The sequence below is a fragment of the Triturus cristatus genome, chromosome 5_1 (genome assembly GCF_964204655.1).
Source record: "Triturus cristatus chromosome 5_1, aTriCri1.1, whole genome shotgun sequence".
Classification (NCBI taxonomy): Eukaryota; Metazoa; Chordata; class Amphibia; order Caudata; family Salamandridae; genus Triturus; species Triturus cristatus.
In genome coordinates, this window is record NC_140587.1 from 810391015 (window position 1) to 810410347 (window position 19333).

Below are 19333 nucleotides of genomic sequence, written 5' to 3' on the forward strand. Positions count from 1 at the left end.
ACGAAGCCCGTCAGGCTTGGTTGGCAACCCCCGAGTAGGATATACCAGTGGGGAGACAAGTCGAGTAAGCTATTACATGGACTGTGTAAGGGTGCGTTGGGTTCCCTGGTTCTCCCTGGCATTATCGGACCTGATGGGTCGCCCATATTGGATCTGTCGGCCATAGCAGAGAGTTTTGCAGAGCATTATGCAGACCTATATACTCCTAGGGAATGTCTGCCAGCAGAGGCAATAGGTCGGTTTTTGGATGATCTCCCGCCTCGGGCCCTTTCTGACGAGGTCAGTGCGGAGCTGGACCGCCCACTCACGGAGGACGAACTGGGTTCCGCCCTATGGGAGTTGCACCCCGGGAGGGCGCCTGGTCCCAATGGTTTCCCGAATGAATTTTTTAAATAGTACTTCCTCCAACTTGGCCCTCACTACCGCAACATGGTGGAGGAGTCCAGGAAGCAAGGTCGTTTGCTCAGGGATTGGCAGCATGCAGAGGTGGTGGTCTTTTATAAACCCGGTAGACCTCCCTAGCACCACGTGTCTTATCGTCCTATCTCCCTCTTCAACGCCGAAGCCAAGGACCTGGATAAGGCTTTGGCCAACCGTCTCCGGCCTCATATCGCTTCCCTAGTTCATTCTGATCAAGCTGGGTTTATACCCCAGCGGGCGACCCGCCATAATATTCGCAGAGCGCAAACAGCTATTGCAGCAGTGGGGGCCTGGGGGTGCGTGCGGCACTCTTGCTCGTGGATATGGATCGTGCTTTCGACTCATTGAGTTGGGAGTATTTATTTGCACTCCTGCGCAGATTGAATTTAGGGCCTCGCTCTTGTCCTATCTAACCCTGCTTTATTCTGACATAACGGCATCTGTACGCGTGGCGGGCTCTGTCTCGTAGGCTTTACTATTGGTCGAGGCACCAGGCAAGTGTGCCCTTTATCTCCGTATCTGATGGCTATGGCGCCCCTGGCTGCCTGGGTGCGCATCGACGCGCAAGTGGCCGGTCTTGAATGGGCCGATGGGCTGTCGGATCGCATAGCCCTTTATGCCGACGACATGTTTTGTTTCTCACTAATTTGGACAGGACTGGCCCGCGGCAGTTACGCATCATGTAGGTGGTCGGTGAGACCTCCGTCCTCTATATGAACGAGCGAAAGTCCACTCTTTGGGTCTTGGGCGAAGGGGGCGATCTTGGCACCTGGGCCTCTGCGGTGAGGGTGGTACACGGGGGGATCAAATATCTCGTTGTGTTCTTCTCTGATTCGCAGCCGACTGCATGGGACAGAAATCTAGTGCCAGTGTGGAACAGGGTGAGCAAGGATATTAAAACCTCGTCCCACATGCCCTTATCTATATATGATCGCTCGGCCATCTTCAAGATGGTCTCTCTTCCTCGTCTATTATATCAGCTACAAAATCATCCATTCCCTATCTCCCCAAGGTGGTTCCACCAGGTCAATACGGCCTTGGGTCAGTTTTTATGGGGTGTTGGGGTGTCCAGGGTGGCTCTCTGTACCTGTTTTCAATCCACATATTGTGGGGGAGTTGCGACATCTGACATTCTTTCGTACTATATGGCTTCGCACTTAATGGTCCTTAATGAATGTTGGGTTGAGGATAGGTTGGATTCGGTATATGCTGTAGATGGGCGGCTCATGGGGGATCACTCGCTGCACACACTTCTATATTCTGCGCCTCTGCGGCGTTCTTTGCCGGTTGACACACATCTTGCTTTTCGGATCTGGAGACAGGCATTGCGGAGGATGGGTTGGTGGAACCGTTTGACCCAGGAGACCCCACTGTGGTAAAATGGACGCTTGCCGCAGTTGGCAGCCTTGCCTGGATTCCATGATTGGAACGCGATTGGGCTCTCCACCTTGGGGCATGTTATGTGGGGGCCCGTTTTGAAGTCATTCCAGGACCTGCATAAAGACTTTCAAATGCCGCGTGCCGAAGTTTTCAAATATCTGCAATTTTGTCATGCTATTTCTCCTAGCCTGGCGGGATTGGAGAAGCTGGCCGATTTCAGCCTGGTGGAGGTGAAAGTCTTCATGGGGGATTTGAAGGACCACAAGATCTCTAAAATGTATCAATCCCTGGTTACACATAGTACCCGATCTCTGCAGTGCCTCCGCGAGGCGTGGGAGAGCGATGTGGGCCAGCTTGAAGAGGAGGACTGGGTGGAGGCCCTTGCCTCCCCTTGTGGGGCGGCCATTGCAATGAGCCTTCAGCTTATCCAGTTTAAATACCTTCATAGGGCATATTTCACTAGAGTCAGGCTGTACAGGACGGGCTTGGTGGCTTCCCCGGTGTGTCTACGTTGCATGCATGAAGAGGGCACTCTGCTTCATACCATATGGGATTGCTCCGCGCTGGCGCGGTTTTGGCGGGGAGTAATGACATGCGTGTCAGAGGTTTTGGGTTGGGACCTCCCTCGCTCACCTAAGCTGGTTGCCCTGCACGTTATGGATGATATTGGGGGCAATGTCTACAAACATCACCTTATGCTCCTGGGCTTTACCGTTGTCAAGCATGACATTGCTAGAGCATGCAAGGCGTCAGTTGCGCCCTCTGTATCGGTTTGGAAGACAGGTCTAGATTTTTGTATGGATTTGGAGGCTCCCACTTTTGTAGCGAGGGGGTGCCCCCGTAAACACTACAAAATCAGGAAGCGCTGGGCATTTTTTCTGGGACTAGATTTGGAGCCTGTTCCCGCACAGGGCTCGGACTGGCTCTAATCTCCCCCCCTCCCCCCCCCCTTGCTGGGGGATTTTGTTGTCTTTTATATACACTAGGTGAGATAGAGCCTTTTTTTGTAAGGTATTGTGGTGAGCGTAGTACTGTTGCTCTGAATGTATAACGTGATTTTGCTTGGTTACCAGTGCGATGGGGTGGGGGCGGGGGGTTTTGCTTGTTCTTTGTTTTCTTCTGTTCTGCTTAAATTGCAAGTCCTTTCATTATTTTTTCCCTATATGAGAAAAGTGTCAAAGTCATGATAATGTATATTGATGCTACAGAAGACTCTGGGTTACAGAGTTCCGCTCTATGTGCTTTTGACAAATAAAATATGTTTTTTTTTTAAAACTCATTTTAAAATGCTAGCAAAACATTGGGGGGCATATTTATGAAAAGGGTTGATTGCACTTGCACCATGCAAGACGATGTAAGTGCAATGCAATCCCAAAATATGATTTATGAGGACCTTGCATGAAGGAGCGGCTCGTATTGGGGAAAAGAGGCGGGGTGAGGGCGGGGAGTGGGGGACAGGGGACAACAGAGACAACAAAAAATTTACATAAGAGGCAGGGAGGGACGGGGGACAACGTGGACTGGAATTTTTTTTGTTTTTTAACCCCTTCAGTGCCCGCCCCTTTCCCCGCCCTGTGCCGGCCGTTGTATTAGCGGGCGGGGTCTATGACGAGCTGGACTCGTCATGGGCACAGCGCCACCGCGGCCCATGACGAGTCCAGCTCGTCATGGGCACTGAAGGGGTTAAAACGTACCTGCTGCCCTCCAGCATCGTGTCGTGCTCTTCCACTCCTCTCCACCGCTGCAGGCAGGCACAGTCTCCCAGCCTGCCCTGATGCCAATCCTGAGGCTGCTCTCACATGAAAGCAGCTTCAGGATTGGCCTGAGCGCCGATGATGTGTGCTCCAGGACAGACTGGGGATCTGTGCCTGCTCTCTATCCAGCCACAGCAATGCAGCTGGGGTTGGAGAGGAGTCACTGCGCATGTGGTTTTTGGCCGGCCTGGGCCGGCTGGCCGAAAACCACATGCGCAGTGTAGGTAAAGTCCTCCACTCCCCCTCCAGCCTATCATAGCCCTGGCCTCTGCCCCAAGCCCCGGCACAAGCTAAATAAAACAATAATAAAATGGGTTTTGAACCCATTTTATTATCGCTTTATTTTTACATTTTTTAAAGTGCTGGCAAGGGTGGCGACGCTCCTCTGCCATAGCGAAAGAGCCGCTGCAGCTTGCGTGGCTCTTAGTGGCTTCATAAATCTAGATAAATGCAACACAGCGCAAATCGCGGCACTGCGTTGTTCTGCCCTGGGAAGGCATTTCATGGGGGTTGCATGGTTGTTCCTACGCAACTCCCATGGTTTATGACACATTCCCAGATTTACCAAACGTGGTAGACCTGGGAATGTGGCAAAACGATACTCCTTCTCAGAGGATGTCTGATGCATTCTGCACCACACATAGAAAGAGGAATATGCCTTTCAGGATTGTTTTTGTGCAGGAAGGTTCCCCATTCTGCACAAAAACAATTGTTCATGCAACCAAGACACCCTTGCACCTTGGAGTATTTTTGATTATGAGCTAAATATCTTGTAATAGCAAGATTTTTGTAAATGCTAGCTATGCCCCAGGAATCCCTGCAGCTACATCAAGGCTACTTACAAAGAAACCATTGCTATTATTAACTGGGTCTTATTACGTTGACAAAGGGACTGTGCATCTCAGTTCCTGCATATTAGCCATTTTTAATTACGGTAAAAATGAACGTCTTTTCCTTTGCTGTAGTTTGACAAAACCTGTACATGAGATGTAACATGCACTGTTTTGATACACAACACAAAACCTTACAAGTTTCACATTTGTTTTTGAAAACACATTTGTTCATTTTCCTAGTAAGACAGTTGGTAGTAAAAAAAACAAAGAAGGCAGGGGCAGTGAGAATGATGGAGTAAAAGCTCAACACCATAGCTTACACATACCAGATGTGCATAAAGAGGGCTTTGGGAACTTGGATCCAGACTGCAGCGTGGCTGCTGTAATGCTTGGAGTTAGGGTGCAGCTACTATTATTTCCCCAACGATGTACCCAGACTTCAGATATGCATCAAGGGGTTATGTGAACATGACTGCAGCCATGTCTTTACTCCAACTGGTGGAGAGCAGGCGCTGCCCCCTCAAAGGAATGTTCAATGAAAAGAGCTGTTCTCAAACTAAACTCACTAATGGAAACCACTGCCCACCTTTGACAAGTATTTTCTCCAAATTTATTATTTGATTTCACTCAATATTAGGGCTCAGAATATGTTTTTTATGATTGCAGTCCTGAATATTGAGTACAAGAACGTTGTCCAACACTTATATTGTAGACAAAAACCAAAAGACAAAGGGACAGATGTACATAGGGTATGGTTTGTGATTACCAAATAGCGAATTTTGCGATTCCCAGTGGGTCGCAAATAGATCATCCTCATTAATATTCATAAGGTAGGTCTCGGTTTGCAACCCATTCGAAATTGCTAAAAATCAGGGGGATGGTTACAGACCACTATGTCTGTAAATGTTTTAAAATAAAGTAATTAATTTTTGTGAACTGCAGCCAATGGGATGCATTTGAAAAATAAAAATGAAAAATTTATTTTCATGATTTGAGAGTGGGCAGTGGTCTGTGGAACCACTGCCTACTCTTAAAAAGGTTTCCAAATACTTTAAAAAAGGAGAAGGGGTCCTCTGGGGACCCTTTCCTGTTTGCCAAATGGATTACCACCTACATGAAGTAGGTGGTAAAATGTGAATATTTTGAGACCGTATTCTGATCACAAAACATTCACACATACCAATGCGAGTCAGTATTAGGTAGGGGTGCCCTAGACACGGCCCTTCCTAATACCGAATGGCTAACTCATTTTCGAGTCGGTAAAATCGGGTTTTGCACATGGGAAAAGGCTTTTTTGCAGTCATCATCAAAAAGCTTTATTCGACAGTAAATCTTAAAAGCACATAAAACATATTAGACACAAACAAAATAAATATCACATGACAATCCTCTTAGTTATATAAAAAACAACATTAGATCCAATTAATTACTGTCAATAAAGAGAATTAATATACATTTTCAATTACTAAATCTACATAAAATTTCTTTCCCTCTTTAAAAAAGATTAAAACAGCATAGCAAATTCAAGAGGTTTACTAGCAACTAGTAGGTTGGATAGAAGTCCGGGTACGTATTATCCAAGCCCAACTTAAAAATTTGGCTACAGCCACCGCCAAACATGGCGAGCAGTCAGACCCCAATATCCTTAATGCTTCTATATGTCTACTTGAAGCTAATTTTAGACAGATAGGTCTAAGCCACTTGTGACGCGGGGCTACATAAAGGCGACAAGCAAAGAATACATGCGCTACTGATTCAAACATATTGTAGAGGACCATTTATTTGTGAATGCTTTGACCGTGAGAGTACCTATCCTAAATTGAAAATATAACTTACGGTCTAATGGCCTCTCGATAATATCCCAATAAGCTTCACGCAATGGGCGTGATTTATAGTCTAAGAACCGTCCAGTTAAATTCGTGTGCATATTAGCTCTGTTGGATTCTGTCTGAACCATTTCCCAATATTTTTCTTTCATTAGTTTTTTAGATGGGAACATTGAAGAATCTGGTTTGTCCCATAAGATGCTCAGGTCCAACTTTAATAAAAGAGACCTGAGCTCCTTGAGACACTTAATTTTATGAAATTGGTCGGCCAAAATCACGTCCTTCAGTCCCTGTGCATAATGTAGAAGTTCGGGAGTGGACCAAATGCGTCTCCAGTATAATAATGGTCGGAGCCTTGCTATATCTTTAATACTTTTCCTGCCCAAATCCAACAAGAGCAGAATGATCGGGGTACTTTGGGGAACACTAACTAAGTTACGTAAGAACTTATTCTCCGCTTTAACTAAATGGTTCGAATTGTTAAAGCCCCAGAGTTCTACTCCATAAAGGGCAGTATTGATTACTTTCATATTGTAGACCTCCAAGGCAGGTGTGACAGGCCTAGTTAGGGAGGAATTGTGTTTAGAGGATAGGGCCCCTGCAAGATGGTGACATTTTAATGTGGCAATATCCATATGACAATTCCATCCCATATTAGCCTGGAGCGAGATTCCAAGATATACAAAAGAATCAACCTGCTCAAGAGGAGTATCATTTAAGAGAATTCTACCCGTATGGGGTTTGAACAAGTTCAAAGACATGAACTTAGTTTTTGTGGTATTAATCTCAAGACCACGTCGTAGACAGAATTCTCCAAAGGCATTTACCGCCTTCTGCAAGCCACTCGGGGTCCGCGAAAAAATAAGGGTGTTGTCCGCGAACATGAGAACAGGCACGCGCGCACCAGCCAAAATAGGAGCATCTGTGGGGGAGCTACAAAGATGTTCAACTATTCCATTTATATAAAGTGAAAATAGAGTAGGGGCCAAGACACACCCCTGTCGAACCCCACGCTCGACAGGGAATGAATCAGTGACCTCACCCTGAGCCCCCCATCTGATTCTGGCGTAATTTTTGCAGTCACAAATTGTCAGCCTGATTCTTCAAAACAGACATCTTGCGAACTCCATAAAGCTATGTACATCTGACCCAAAATATTGAAAGGTAAGTGCAAATAGGGAAGTATAGATTTTCTTCTCTCAACTCCACATCTGCATACCTTGAAGTCATATATATCGTCAAGGGGCATATATGTGGAGTTAGATATAGAAAATGTATATATATTTATCGTTTGATATCTTATCAGGAGGTGAAGTCCCAAACTAGGCCTTGTCAGCAGTTAGGCAGATGCAGCAGTGCAGGGGCCATCAGCAATTCAGCAGATGCATTCTCACACTAGCCATCATCAATTCTGAAGATGCAGCCTTACATAGGCTTTCAGAAGACATGCAATTACAGCCCTTACCAGGCTTTCAGCACTTATGGCATTATGAAATCACAATTCCTGCAAAGAACCAGCAATAGAGTCTGTGGGGTTCCTCTGGCACCAGGCTGCTCCAAAATCACTCTCATTTAGTCTTCTTTTTGTGAACTGCACAGACTCCTGTGAGTCACTGAACCTCAGCTCTTCCTGGACACTCTGTCCTCCTGCAGGACAGAGCCTCTCTCAACAGGTAGGCAGGCTTCCAGATGGTTCTGGGCAAGTATGCTGCTACATCAGAAAGAGATCCAGAATTCAAGTAATGTCCCCTCACCTCTGGGAGACTTGCATCAGTCATACACTGGCCCTGGTTGCACAACAACCCTCTGACTAGCCATTTGAGCACTCTTTGCAGACAGGATATGTAGAGCCATTGTCTCAAACCTTAGAACTGGAGTGAGGTGGTTCTTCTTTCAAGTGTCCTTTCCAGGCTGTTCACTAGACAAAGCCTTTGTCTAAAGTGATGCTTCTTACAGCAGGGTTGTCTTCATTCTGGAGCAGCCGCAACAGAGGCACAACGAGCTGGTAGGTTTCTACAGCTGAATGCCATCTGGCCAAATTAAGGCGCAATCTGAGAATGACAAAAGAACAGGCCCAGCCTGAAGGGTTTCACACCTTTCACAACAGTCTGCAGTCCCACCCCTCCTTCTGCCATAGACCTAATGGCAGTGATCAAGAAAACTAATCAGCAGTTCTTTGCTAATCAAAATGCTTCATAGAATATCTAGAGGAGGCTATCTCCTCTGTCATCACTCCAGTGTCTGGGCTTCCTCCACCCGGCTGCAGTGGGTTAAGCCGTGCAGCAGAGGCAATGCGTTGGTTGCACTGGATCCACAAAGGCTGGCTGAGCACCTTAGGCTTACTTCCACGGCCCAGGATGGGGGTGACACCACTTGGAAATGTTTTTTTTTTTTAAACAAATATAAACATTGTTTATTCACAAAATATAGTGCTAAAGGTACATGAAATAATGTGGTTTTTAAAAATAAAATACTTGCAATTGTCATGTATATTTTCAAATAGTTTTGCACTGAAAATCAAATTAGCAGTTATTCTTATCATAATTGTTACATAACTTTTTTTATTATTTTTAGTCAAAAATATAAAGCAGATACGTACAATAATTATTGACTGTTACTGTGCGTAGTACGCAACATGGCCAGTTACTGAGCAGTCGCGTCTCATGCGACACGATTTTACGGCATCTCCTTCCTTCTATAGCTGCATAGGTAATCCAAGGTCTACACTCCACAACCCGCTCCTGTTGTAACATAGCGCTGTGCTCCACCACCATACTTAGGAGATCCATTCAGATAAAAGGACTGCGAACATTCTGCAGGTTGCCCTCCATTTATTGTACATTTAAACAGGGTCTGCTCCCTCCACCTCAAAAGTTTCCTTCTCAACCAAGTACTGCTGGTGTAACCCACAAAAATTTCGAGGGCGGCTCTGCGGTGGTAACAGCTTGTTATACAATTCAGATTTAGTATTGCAGTATACCATATCTTTAGACTACTCTGTTATGGTACAGGTCCCCACGCTCACCGCTAGCAATTCTTCTTTTGACATGTAGCATTACCCTACCTATAAGTTTGCGCACCTCCTTCGGCAGCTTCCCAGTATACCCCAGCAAAGCCAACAGGGGATCTATTGTGAGCTTCAAACTATTGATTTCTTTCAACTTTTGGAAAATCTGCTCCCAGAACCTCGTTATTTCTGGGCATGTCCAGGCTACAAGTAGAAACCCTGCTGAGGCGGCACCACATCTCTCACAGTCTGCAGAGTCCCACAAGCCTTACCTATATAGTCGTACAGGAGTATAATAAACTCTATTGAGGAATTTAAAATGAATCAGGCAATGCCTGCCATTCAGAGACACCTGCTGTGGGGTCTCACTGCAATATTTCCAGACAGTGTCTTTAAGTGCCACCCCCAGATCTGTTCTCCATTCCAGTGGGGCCTTAGTCTAGTGATTTTCTCCAAATATCCTGCATTATATCATAGACGATAGAGATGCACCGTCTGGGGGTAGCGCAGCGCACGAGGTGAGAGAGCGCTGTCAGCTCTGGTGGCTCCAACATTTCGTCTCCCAGCTGCTCACGAAGCGCGTGTCTCATTCTATGGAAATGGAAGCGAGCAAGGGGTGTAGCCTCTCTGTCATCCACATCTACCTCCTCCCAACTCCTGGCCTTGCCTTCCGCAAATAGCTCACCTATCTTGGTGATGCCAAGCGTCTCAAAAGCCTGTATCACACCTTTCTCACGGCACAGTGGCAGCCAGTTATACCATGCAATCAAGCGGGAGTATAAAATCGTGCACGCCTGTCATTTCAACAAATCATGCCACGCATGTACTACAGAATTGACAGAGTCTAGAGTTCCAGTCCATCTGAGAAGGGCCCTGAACAATGCCATTGACAGTGACTCAGGCGCCGTGGCCACTTTCTCAATTGATACATGAGGAGGACTCGCGCCCTTATGAAGCCAGTGGAAAGCATGAGACCCCGTGCTGTTCTGTAATATAGTTCCAAGTCTGGATCCCCCAGCCCGCCCATAGAGTATGGCAAAGTGAGCACATCCCATTGAACCTGTGGTTGCTTCCCTGCCCAGGCTAGTCTTGTCAATAGAGAGCGAAGTGTCTTAAATATGTGCGCAGAGAGCACCATCGGAATGTTTAGGAATAAAAACAAGAATCTGGGTAGTACCACCATCTTCATTAATGATATGCACCCCAACAAGGACAGGGGGAGGCGGATCCACCTGTCAACATCTTCCTCTAGTCTAGTAATCGCCCTGCTGTCGTTTTCACTAAGCACCAGGTTCGAATCCGTGTGCACGCGTATGCCTTAATAACAGATTGGATCCGATGTCCTTGCGGGGTAGTCTAAGCTCACAGGTATGATAGCTGGGGACAAAAGGAAGATTGTCGACTTGGCCCAGTTGATTTTAAGTCCGGACATTTCACCATATCGCACAACCTCATCTAGAATCGAAGTCAGGTTAGTTTCAGGATCCCTGACATACAACAGAGTATCATTCGCATAGGCCGATATGATAAGGTTATAGTTCAGGAATCTGATCCCCTAAGACTGTGGTATTCCCTCAAAGCACTCGCAAGGGGTTCGGCAACTAAAGCATATAGCAAAGGGGAGAGCGGGCATGCCTGTGGAGTGTCTACCGACACCCTGACGGTAGATGTGACTATGTCACTAATTCGGATCCTAGCAACAGGAGAGCTGTACAATACCCTAACTAACCTAAGGAAGGTATTCCCTACCCCCATGCGTCTCAGTAGTGCGTGCATAAAGTTCCATTCCACATAATCAAAAGCTTTTTCTGCGTCTAAACAGACCGCTGCTGCTTTAACTTTAGGCTTAATGTGTTGTATGGCACCAATGACAGTTCGCAGGTTATACAACAAGTTTTGCTCTGGGACAAAGCCCGACTGTTCCGGGCCAACCAACAGTAGTACCAGGGGGCCAAGCCAGTTAGCCAAGCTTTTCACATAGAGCTTAGTGTCGACATTAAGGAGCAATATGGGCCAAAAAGACAAGCACTCATCCACGTGTTTGGCAGGTTTTAGTATAGTGACAATATGGGCTTCTCTCATTGAGGGAGGCATCATCCCCTCCTCGCCCGTTGCCTCGAATAGCGTGCACAGATATGGAAAAGGAGGTCCTTGAATTCTTTATAAAATGCGACAGTGAGCTCATCCACCCCAGGCGCACCACCCACCTTCATCGAATTTAATGCTACCAGGACCTCGTGGGGATCTAAAGGTTTCATTAAATGTTCCTTATGTTCATCGGTTAGCCAGGGTAACTGTATATGCTCCAAATATTCTGAGATTATAGCCTCGTCCGAACTCTCTCTGGTGGGATATAGCTCTGAATAATATTGACTAAATCTCCCTGCAATCTCCCTAGGGTCAGTTAGGATCTCTCCATCTACAGCTCGTAGCTCCGTCACATTTCCCTTCTCCCTTTTATCTAGCAGAAGTGCCCCTAGCACCGTGCCTGGACGCTCGCCTTCTCTGCATGTCTTAGCCACAGCGTACTTCCCCAAGTGCTTTATTTCACTGTCTGCAGTTTCATGATACTCAGCTAGTGTATTTTTTAGGTTGTCAGCTGCCCTAGGGTTGTCTCCTGCTAGGACTTCCCTTTCCAACTCTGCGAGCTGTCCCTCCAGGTTAACCAAGCGCTGTTGAATCAAGCGGAGGACCTCAAAGTGTTTGGACATGTCCACCCCCCTGATGTACACCTTAAACGTTTCCCAGACTGTGGAAAACATTTGAACAGATGCAATATTGGTATCAAAGAAATCCTCCACTGCTATAGCTAATTCAGAGCAAAACACACTATCCATCAAGGAGTATGGAAGGACGTGCCATGTAAATGGTGCCGGTTTTTTTTCTCGCGCCTTCAATATCTAACAGAATTGGGGAGTGGTCAGATAGAGATCGGAGAGTACCTTATAGTCTTGTATCCTTTGAAACAATAGCCTTGAAACAAACCAATAATCAATTCTGGTATGTAAATTGTGTGGGCTGAATAATGAGTAAATCCCCCGCCGTGTGAGGAGCGCTCCCTCCAGAGATCCAGTAGTTCCAGTTGAATAGCCATATTAAATATAACTCCGGGTGCAGCCAACAGTCGCTGTGCCGGCCCCCCGAGTGATCCAGAGAAGGCTCTAGTACACAATTTAGGTCCCCCCAATCAGCAGATCGACCTTTGTTCTCATGTGGGTCAGTAACCCTTGATAAAACTGTGGGCAATTATAGTTGGGTCCGTACACATTAACTATACACCAGACAATGCCCTTCCCAGTGCATCTAGAAATCGTTTATCTACTGCCAGTATCAGCTTCAAGGGCTTTTAGAGTAATACCAGTTTTAGGGTTGACCCAGGTGAGAATTCCCCGAGCATGGGATGTGAACCCCGCCGCGTGATAGTGGCCGCGCAAATGCTTATGTGTTAAGAATACTACTATTCACCGAGTGGTGGGACTCTTTTGTAGCAACGCTATATCTATCTCATGTCGCACTAAATATGCATCTACCCTACGCAGCTTTTTAAGGTCGTTCTAACCTCTGATATTCCAGGTGAGCAGACGAATTCTGCCTCCGCTAAGCTCCATCCTGGCTCTGTACCTTTGTCATATCTGTGGTGCACATACAGAATATCAAGCTTTTTATTTCGACCTACCATAATATCGAGTTTTAAATATCGTAGGTCAAGTATATCGACATCAAGAATATCGTGGTACATATTTAGCAGTAAATATTTTTATGTAAAATTATTTTTGCGTAATTTAATTCTGTAGCAGGTTGTGAGTTTATAGGGGAATAGGGTGGGAAGTAATTTAATTATAATAAAGTAATTATTAATGTGTATGTATTAGTATTTATAAATAAGTTATTATTAATTAAATATTAATTGGTAATTAATTAATATTAATTAATTATTAAACTATTATATAAATTGTGTAATTCTTTTTAGGAGCGGCTTGTGGGTTTATAGGGGAATAGGTTGGGAAGTAATTTAATAATAATAAAGTAATTATTAATGTTTATTTACTAGTATTTATAATGTATTTATTATTAATTATTTACTGATTGGTTATTAATTAGTAATATTTAATTAATAGATAATTGTATAAATTGTCTAATTTGTTTTAGGAGCGGATTGTGGGTTTATAGGGGAATAGGGTGGGAAGTAATTTAATTATAATATAGTAACTATTAATGATTATTTATTAGTATTTTATAATTAATTTATAATCAATTATAGTTTTTTAAATTAATTAATGATAATTAAATAATAGATAATTGTATTAATTTTGTTATATTTATAGGCGTGGGTTGTGGGTTTATAGGGGAGTAGGGTGGGAAGTAATCTATTTTTAATACAGTAATTATTAATATGTATTCATTATTATTTATAATTAATGCATTAATAATTAATTACACATTTGGTTATTAATTAGTATTAATTTATTGATAATTATATTATTGTGTTTTTTTATTAGTGGGTGGTGGGTTTATAGGGGAATATGGTGGGGAGTAATTTAATTATACAAAAAGTAATTATTAATATTTATTCATTAGTATTTATAAATACATTATAAATAATTAATTATTAATTGGTTATTTATTTGTAATTATTATTTAAGTGATAAGTATGTAAATTGTAACCCTCTGGTACCCAACACTTTCCCTACTGTTGCACTCACTGTAGTGGGAATAGTAATTTTCCCCCTACGCTATCCAACACTTTCCCTACTGTTGCACTCACTGGAGTGGGAATAGTAATTTTACTCCTCCGCTTTCCAACACTTTCCCTACTGTTGCACTCACTGGCGTGGGAATAGTAATTTTTACCCCTTCGCTATCCAATACTTTCTTCACAGTTGCACTCTCTGGAGTGGGAATAATCATTTTTACACCTATGCTATCCAACAATTTCCCTGTTGTTGAACTCTCTGGAGTGGGAATAGTAATTTTTACCCCTATGCTATCCAACACTTTCCCTACTGTTGCACTCACTGGAGTGGGAATAGTAATTTTTACCCTCACGCTAGCCAACACTTTCCCTACGATTGCACTTTCTGGAGTAGGAATAGTAATTTTATCCCCTCCGCTATCCAATATTTTCTCTACTGTTTCAGTTAATGTAGTGTAAAATGTATATTATTTAAGATTAAAAATATTGTACTAATTTGATTGGTTATATATGTTTTTTAATTTTAATTTATATTATTGGTGTATGTGTATATATATATATATATATATATATATATATATATATAATTTTTTAATATGTTTCAAAACAATTTATAAGTTATTAAAATATTTATTTAAAAATATTATTAATTAAGTGTATATATATATTATATTTTATAGATTTATTTATTTAATTGATTTTCACATTAAGGTGCCGATTCCGATCGGGTAAAAAAAATTCCCGTATGACTCGTATCTGTATATTTTTAGGTACGAATCATACAAGTCCCGTCCCACCGGTGAAGTACGATTCGTACGTGAAAAATACATACGATTCGTATCGGGAAAAGGTCTACGAGACGTACCCGGACAGTTTTACGTACAAATCGTAAAACTGAAGTCCGAGCGCACAAGTACGATCCGTACCGCCCTTCCGAATACACAAGCGTATGTAAAACGTCCCGTACGTAGCAAACTCTGTACCACTCGTATCCCGGGTAATCTTGTGCCCGGGATATGAGTCGTACAGCCCCCCCTCCCCCGTGTATGTCCGCACGTACCCCCGTATGTCAGCACCGTACCCCCATGTATGTCAGCACCGTACCCCCCATGTCCGCACCATACCCCTGCCACGTACTTGGACGCACCATACCCCACCACCGTACCCCAGCCCCGTACTTGGACGCACCGTACCCCAGCACCGTACACCAGCCCCGTACTTGGACGCACCGTACGCCAGCCCCGTACTCGTACGCACCGTACCCCAGCACCGTACCCAAGCCCGGTACTTGGATACACTGTACCCCAGCACCATACCCCAGCCCCGTACTTGGACGCACCGTACCCTAGCCCCGTACTTGGACGCACCATACCCCAGCACCGTACCCCAGCCCCGTACTTGGACACACCGTACCCCAGCACCGTACCCCAGCCCTGTACTTGGACGCACTGTACCCCAGCACCGTACCCCAGCCCTGTACTTGGACGCACTGTACCCCAGCCCCTTACTCGTATGCACCGTACCCCAGCACCGTACCCCAGCTCCGTACTTGGACGCACCGTACCCCAGCACCGTACCCCAGCCCCGTACTTGGACGCACCGTACCCCAGCCCTGTACTTGTACGCACCGTACCCCAGCCCCATACTTGGACGCACCGTCCCCAGCACCGTACCCCAGCCCCGTACTTGGACGCACCATACCCCAGCACCGTCCCCCAGCATCACTATGTACGGACCTTACAACAACATTGCGTATGCGAGCACGGTACAACAACATCGCGTATGTACGCACCTTGCATACGCGAAAACGACTTGTACTGAACCAGGACACTGTAAAACAGCACAAGGAGGGTCATTTGTACTCGCACAACACCACAAAACACGTCTACAGTAGAAAAAACATCAAAATGTCTGACCTGGCACATCCAAACAGGCAAACAGAGGCCCAAACTCACAACCACCTCTTATAACACACCCACCAAAATTTCAAACTCAGGCACACCCACAAATGGACCAATAAAAAGGGCTCACACACACAAACCATGAGCCTTTGCAACAGACTCACTGCAGCTACAGAGCACACCCCAACAACTGCACCCATACACCTTAACATATACACCTTCACACAAACTCCTTCACACATACCCCCTCTTCACATTCCCATACACACCTTCACATTCACACCCACACACCCACAACCATCCACACCCTCACCCCACACCATGCCCACAGACAAGAATCCAAAGTTCACATGGGAGGAGCTGGACATCCTTGTCAACTAAGTCATCAGCGTCGAGCCACAGCTCTTTGGAACATTGGTCAGACAGACCAGCATAGCCGAAAAATCACGCCGGTGGCAGAGGATCGTCGATAGGGTGAATGCTGTTGCACCCATCAGAAGGACCAGGAATGAATGCCAAGCCAGGTGGTACGATCTGCAGAGGGCAGTCAAGCGGAAAATGAACGAGGACTACGCCCAGAGCAACATCACTGGAGGTGGGCTGCTCCGCAGACCGGTACATTACCATCCCTGGGAGGAGAATGTGATGGCCCTGCTTCCGCCGGTGGAAGTACATGGACTCGAAGGAGTTGCAGAGCCTAGTGAGTACACAAACAACTTACATAACATGGGGGTAATGGCATCCACACCCCAACTACACCAAATGCACGCAACTACCCCCAAGCCCTCACCGGACACAACCACACTAAAAAACAATGCTCATGCCGCTAACATGTGTATGCCCCATTCACAAAGCAAGGCCATGCCATGTCCTAGGCTACATGAAGCACTAACCCAAGACTGGATGTCCGGGATGCTGGGAGGGTGGGGCTCACAAAACACATTGTTCAACTCTGAATCAGACACCATTGCCCTCAGCCCATATGGCCCAGGTACATACCCATGCACCATGCTCAATGCACAGGGACTGGCAAAGTACTGACAAGGTAGCTGCCACTTGGCCCTGCTGTAGGCAGCACAAGGCCCTCCTGTGACCACTGCAAACTGAAACACCAACACAACAAGCTCAGATATCTATGACAGGAACTCACACTCACTGTCATGGCAGCATGCTCCATGGGGCGACAGATACATCACCTGGGAGAGCAACTGCCACATCACACTACACCCACCAGCGGGCCCTGTCACACACACCCCTTACACAAGCACACACCCCCGGGGCAATGGATTTACCCACTCTCACAACGGACATGTGACACAACAATATCAATCCATATCCAAAGAAGCATCCAAGACAAAAATCTACATGTCAAACACTCAGGAGAACATATCAATCTGTCCCCCGCAACATACCCATCTACAAGTGTACATTGAGGAGAATGCTAGGCAAATACAACTACCTGGAGGAACTGTGCCAACTTGAATATGTATGAAACATGGATGTCGCATGAAACAGCATTAACATTGTCTCTCTCTCACACACAGGGCAACCTCATGGATCTTGTTGGGGGTGAAGAATCACAGTCCCAGGCTCGGGAGGAACCTGAGCCCACCGGCAGCGACGCCTCTCAACACTCCGCGGATGACCCCAACCCCCCTGGACCCTCTGGTGTCCAAGCCCCTGCAGCACCTGCTTCAGGAACATCTGTGCCAACCACCACCCCCATTGCTGCCACATCCCAGGAGACACCCAAGAGCCCTGCCCGCACTGAACAACTGAGCCAGTCTGACCTGGAGGGACAAGGTTCGCCGGGCACCCAGGAGGAGGCAGACAACCCCGCAACTGCCATCCCTCAGGGGTCCCGTAGACCCGATGTACCCACAACGGCAGGCCAGGCTCGTGTGGGCAGGGGTGGTGGGACTGGAGGCAGGCGGAGGCGAGAACCTGACCAGCCAGCTGAAGGGACCAGTATGTCCCACAGAGTATACCCACCAACAAGACATGCTTGTTCGTTGTGCAGCCGCAGCATCATTTGTGGCACCCTGCTACGCCTCATGATGTAGGCATTGTGTGCTGACCCTGGAAAACGTGCACAGACATGGGAAATCAGCATGCTAGCAAGACACACCACAAGGGCATTTATAGAGTGGTAATGTTTACGGTTGCGATAGGCTACCTCCTGTGCCTGTGGTGGTACCAAAGCCACATGTGTCCCATCAATGGACCCAATGACATGGGGCATCCCTCCCAGGGCATAGAAATCACCCTTGACACCTGTCAACTCCTCAGGAGTAGGAAAATGGATGAATTTATCAAGGTGCTCCAACATGGCTGCCAAAACATCACGCAGGACACAGCTGAACATTGTCTGTGACATGCCACCAACATCAGCTATGGTGAATTGAAACGTACCTGTGGCAAAAAAATGTAGGGCTGCCATCACCTTCATCTTGGGGGTCAGCGCAGTAGGATACCTGTGTCACGGTTGGAGGTGTGGTGCCAGCTTGTCGGTCAAGTCCTCAATCAACTGTTGAGTGAATCTGTAACGTCGGATGCAGGCATGTTCCCTCATGGCACCCACGCCTGGCATTGGTCGGGGGACAGGCGGTGCCCTGCAGAAAATTGTATTGAATAACGAAGATTGAGAGCATAACAACATCAATGTCAATGAACAGAGCGCATACTAAACTGCTACTACACATCAGCTAAATACAGAGTCTGGTCTGTGCAATACATCCAGGACACGTATGCCAGCTTGGTGATACTCCTACGAAAAGCCAGATACACCCGTTGATTGGCAAGCCTACATGACATGCCCTGAAACGAGCTGGGGGCCAGTTTGAGTGACCAGCCAGAGACATCACAGGAGTGACATACATCCACCTAGCAGCATTTAAAGGATGTCATCTCATACAGACAGCTGATGGCAAGCTAGACGCACAGGTCACATGGAATGTCAAATGTACAGATCAAACACATTGCGATGAAGGGGTACACGTGAAAACAGAAAACACAGACATTGAGACGATGCAGATATGTCCTCATGTGAAAATATCATGTCCGATGCATGCAGACCCTGCTTACGTGGGAATCCACATGTGGCATGGTGTGCGTAGATGTGTGCCATGCCCATCTCCACACAGACACATGTTGGATGCAGCAACAGCAGATGTAGTTGACGGAACACTAATCACAAAGGGGCTCCACTACATGTGTGGAGGAGGGAACAAGAGGCATGGGGTTCTAGGAGCTAGCAGCCTCCAATACTAAATGTTTACCACAAAAAGCTGCTCCTAGTGTGATAACCCAAAAGAGTTCCAAGAACGTTGTGAGTGTGGGCATCTCACAAAAAGTTACGGACTGGTCTCACACACCACCTGGTGTCATGCTTCATCATTGACCAGTCCTCGCCCTCTAAAACCTTTGTTTGATAGAGGGCGGGCATACACTTGACGACAAGGATGCACTTCTAAATAACTAAGTGGGGGCCCGTGATATTGTAAGTGAATTTAAAAATCA